We start from the raw sequence: 5,311 nt of genomic DNA, 5'->3' as shown, positions 1-5,311 counted from the left end.
TAACAAGGAACTTGGAGCAAAATAATCTTCACTGTATTGCCAAGGAGTCAAAATATGCAGGAAACCAAACTTAAGGATAGTTTGGGTCAAAAGATGATATTAGCAAATCAGGAAAAAGTACAGAGCTCTGTGGTAAATGTCACGGGGCACGTGGTCATTCTTACCACCATTCAAGTAAGACTATGGGTAAAATTAATTTCTAGTACAGACTGAGCCAAACCGGAGGGATTATCAGTGAAATTAGTTTTTGGAAAGAAGGGTTATTTTGTATTAAAGTCTTGTTTTATCTGAAATGCTAAGCTTCGTGAGATGGCATAGATAAATGCTTTCAGTCTGGGCACGTCCTTCAGTGATGGTTGATGGCCCCACAGGAGGAGAAAGTAAAGTATCAATGCAGAACAGAAAATGGCACTCATTAGTTTGTAATTAATGACAAGTGAGATAGGATAGCAAATGGAAGTGTGGGAGTGCTCAAGGGAATTCTACAGCTCTTCCAAAAATATCATTTGGTTTTTTATGTTTCCAAATTACAGTGGAGCAATTGCATTGGTTAAATCACCAAATTTACCATGATGTTGATGATTCATCATAGTCTGTATTGAAAGAATGATCAGGAGCCTCAATTAAAATTTGTTCCCAATGTGCTTGATCTTGTCTGCAGGAAAAAGGCAAGGTCGGCAGAATGAGAAGAAAAAGCGTTTATTTCCTTTTTTATAGACCCATGAAGGGACTAATGTAGTTTTTCCAAGGTCAGTCAGGCTAGAAGTCTGTGGAAGTGCTTGAGACATTTTCTCTTTGGGGACTAATTCAGTACCTTACCTGTAAGAACATCCTTCTCTCCTACACTAACGGCTGAACACCATAACCTGTGTTTTCAGTGTCACGCCAAGAAACACTGACCCAGTCAAGAGAGAAAAAAAAAGGTTCCTTAGAATGATTGAAACTGAACATTATCTTTGTCTCGATCAAGGACAAAATGTAAATCTTCTCTGAAGGTGTGAATTCATAGCAACAAACACTTACAGTGAGAAAAGCATTCAGGAGATAAGTGGAATTTATCTGACAGTGTAAGTTCAAACTAAAATCTAAAGTAATGCAGTGAACAATGTTTAACAAGATTTCAGTGACTCCTGGTGCCTTTATAATCTGCCTAGTCTTTTGAAAATGTTTCCTTTATAAATGTTTATCCCAGCTGTCTGGTGAGATTAAGAGCTTTTCTCCCTGAGTGCCACGTTTGCCAACAGTCCAGGATTTATTTGCATTGGCAGTTCTTCTGGCGTCAAAGGTGTGGTCATTGCCCCAAGCTGTCATCTTCAAGAGGTCATCCAGTTAATTCCCACAGGAACAGCCATGTCTTATCTCTTCATTTTGGGAGAGCTAAATCTTAATGCCAATGAAAGTGCACATTTGGTCTGTGGTCAGTCAGGTCTGTTGCCCTTAACCGTTTTGTTCACACACTGAGCTTAAATCTTGACTTACAGAGCTGTTACCGTGCATGGGGTGCCTTATGCTGTCTGAGATGCCTCACAGAATCCACAGCTATTGCACAGGCTGGCAGATGTGTTGCAATCTACAGGAAAACCTGTATCCTTCTGGACTGGCAGGTGAACCCCAGGGAGGCAGCTGAAAATGCCTGAAAGAACATAATATATTCATGTTTGAGGGGCATGAGGGCTGGGCATTTAAAGGTCTTTTTAGACTTCCCTGACTGCACTGGGTAGCAGCATGATTCAGTTCTTTAAACAGGACACATAATGACACTTTGAGAGACTACAGTACGTCCTGACTATTTTCCAGCTACTTCTCCTGAAAAATGGGGCTCTCGTAGGTCAAGTGCAGAGCAAAATAAGAATTTTTCCTTGACATTGGACCCTTTCAAGATTTGGTTGCATGTGGTGCTGGGCCATCTTGTCTAGACTGTGCTTTTGCCAAGAGAGGTTGAATCGGATGATCCTTAAGGTGCCTTTCAACTTGGCATTCAGTGATTCAGGATCAAATTTGGAACTTCCTTTTTGAAAACTACTGTGGTAAGACTCCGAGGTTGGACTTAAACACAGACTTAAACATCTGCACAGGACATTGGAATTGAATAAGTATCTCCAAAATTTGGTCTCAGCTTATTGTGAATTGTCCTTCCCTACCATGACTGAACAGCTACAATTCAAGAATAGAATACTGTACTCCAGACTTACATATATTCACTGGAAGATCCTAGAACCATAAAATGGCTTAGGTTGGGACTGATCTTTTAAAAATCATGTAGTTAACCCCCCCTGCCATGGGCAAGGACACCTTCTACTAGGCCAAGTTGCTCAAAGTCTCATCCAACCTTGCCTTGAACACTTCCATGAATGGGACGTACACAGTTTCTCTGGGCAACTTGTGCCAGTGCCTCACCACCCTCATCACAGAAAATTTCTTTCTTGTATCCAATCTAAATCTACTGACTTGCCACTCTTGGGGATAAGAAGTTGTTTTTTTTTGTCCATAACTGGACAGATCTCTTTTTGAAGTAAACCCTTGGTTCATGTGTGAGTTATTGTATCGGGTGCTGGACTTGTGAGTTAAAATGCTATACAGAATCTTAAGTGGGATGTTGAACTAGATTTTTGCAATCATCTGCTCTGCTCTAGCTTTGATAGTTGTTCAAGGGTAATATCAATGCTAATGGAGAGTTTTTCAGCATTGCAGGCGGGAATTTGCCATCTAAATGCAAAATGAAATTAACAGCATTTTAATCATGTGCTTATGTGAAGACAGAAACTTTAAAGTCGAGAACTGATTTTGTAAAGGTGGACAGGAAGACTAACCATAAGTATCAAAGCAGAAATTGAATTTTAGCTTCCAACCACAATAGTTAAAAAAAGAGACTTTGACAATGCCAACAACTTGATAACTTGAGCATAAATTTATTTATGACCTATATAAGAAGGGGATTCACTGGGGAGGGTTATCATATCAAAACTATTAAAAGATTTATTTTTCTTCCTCCAAAACAGGTGATGCTGTTTACTGGCATTGGGGACTCAGGATTAGATGGACCTGTGATTAAATCAGGAGAGTGATTCTTCTATCAAGTATTCAAGATGAAGAAATTTTCTTTAGGCTTTGGACAGAATTCAACTCCTTAAGTTGAAAATATACTCTTCTTGTGTTATGAGTTAAAAATTGACTGTTATCTTCAGAAATAAAGCACTGTTGCATTAATCAATTCTACCTTGCCAATGGCATTTACAGGGTTAATGTTTTCTGAATACTCCACCTGGTAAATTACTGCTCCTACACTCAGCTCAAACTCAATTTCGTTCCTTCAAGGTTTCAGTAATCGTATCACCAGGCAATAGCTGACTTGAAGTTTCCTTTGAATCTGAAATTGTATAATTGAACTTTTGAACTGAAGTCCAGCCATCACTTTCTAGTGACACTCCTTGGTGACAGAGATATTTTTCTTTAGTTTGATGATAGCTGATTACTAAATCCTTCGCTTTTTCTTTACTTTTAATGCACCACATTGAATATTTGTTTGTGATTTTACCTCAGTCACAGCAATCTATTATCATTGGTACTGTTCCTTGCATTTACAACCCACCTTTCACTGCAGGCTTTCTAAGCACTTGAGAAGTGTTAAACTCCATAAGAGGTCAGTAATGAAGATAAACAATTACATTGTTACATGTAATTGTCTCTGGGGCAGAGACTGGAATTTTCCATATCTCAGCAAAGCACATAGGATACTGAACCGATTGGCCTGTAGGCACTATTATTCTAGGCACTACTGCTGTATAAGAAACAATAATGTGCCAACATATTATACATGAGGAAACTGAGGTACCAAGAACCACTACAGAAATTTTCAAAATCTGGACCTTCACAAATTCTAAAGATTAAAAGACAACACATGTAAGTAGACATGACTACTTGGCATCATGTATAGGAATACTTTCTCTATTCCAGTAGTAGTGTAAATTAAGAAGGGATTCTATTAGCCTGAGACATTATAATAAAGTATCTTTGCAACATTTTTGTATCTGTTATCTCATTTTTGTTTTATTTCAACAGTCAAGTTTCCCTTGACTGTCATTAGGAAGATCAGATATCAACAGAAACTAAATAAGCTATTTGTAATAGGTACATTATATTAAAAATAGCTATTGGTTTCCCACCCTGTTAGCCACTGTGCATAAGAAGAGGTGTTATTCCATCTAGATAGACCATAAAGAGATCTACTTACACATGTAGAGTCAGATCTTCAGGCAGGGAGCAGGAGGAAGGTTGCCTGACTCACAGTCTAGAGCCCAGCCTGGTTCGTGTAGTTACTCACACAAGCCAATGTCAGAGAAGCTTCCTTATGCTGCTTTGCAAATGCATTTCATTGCTAAGGTAGAAGAAACACAGAGATCACAGGGATTTGTGGGTTAGGATCCAGCTGCAGTCTCTGGCTGAGGGGTTCAGTGTAAATGTACTTTTTGTTGGTTAGAAAAATATTTTGACCTTATATGTTTCAAAGCCTTTTCAAAAGACATCTTCAGCTATCTTGTGGTTTGCTTTGTTTTTCTCCTGGGTTGTACCTGATATAGCACACTGATCACAGAAGAGAGCTGAAAAATGCTGATGCTTTCAGTTGGTGCTTGGGGTGTTTTTTTAGTACTGCCTGAGTACCAGTATATCAAAAAATCATTCCTTGCAACACAAAATCATTGAAAATCCTCATCCCCAAAGGTTTTGCATATACATATGGGAGCATCACAGTGTCCAGGTCACTTCTGAAGTTAAGGAAGCTGTTAGTTACAGGACAGATAGATGACTGGTAAAGCAGAACCCTTGTATTTGCAGCTGTATTCCCAGGGCTCAGCTACAAATAGGCAGTAATAGATCACCAGGGTGAAGGAGGCCATGGCCACAGGTCTCTTTCGAGGGAAAAGCACATGCTACAGTGGGAAATACATTCAAAGCCAACAACAAAAGTGTTACCTCATCAACCTGATGCTTCAAATCAAGTTAGCAGTGCTCCCTCTACTTTCTTACTTGAATCTGCAGCTGTCTTGACTCACCATCTTTAGTTGACACAGTTGTCGTGTGGGACTCAGTGAGAAGAGTGAGCTTTAACCACCCTCCTCTTAATTACTCATTGATTTGATGATGATGGCTCATAGATGACCATTTTCTTTTGCTTCTTTAAGTTTACTTGAGTCAGATGGAGACCATGGAATCATCTAAATGAAGAGAAACTCTGCTGATTTCCCAGTGATGCTAGCTTTGAATTTATACAGGGGCACTTAAAATTGTTACTTGTCTTCCTGCTGGCTTTGGG

The sequence above is a fragment of the Empidonax traillii genome, unplaced genomic scaffold (assembly GCF_003031625.1).
Source record: "Empidonax traillii isolate 1590-97213 ecotype Southwest subspecies unplaced genomic scaffold, ASM303162v1 scaffold543:size1229247, whole genome shotgun sequence".
NCBI classification, from domain to species: domain Eukaryota; kingdom Metazoa; phylum Chordata; class Aves; order Passeriformes; family Tyrannidae; genus Empidonax; species Empidonax traillii.
This window is presented reverse-complemented; position numbering follows the sequence as displayed.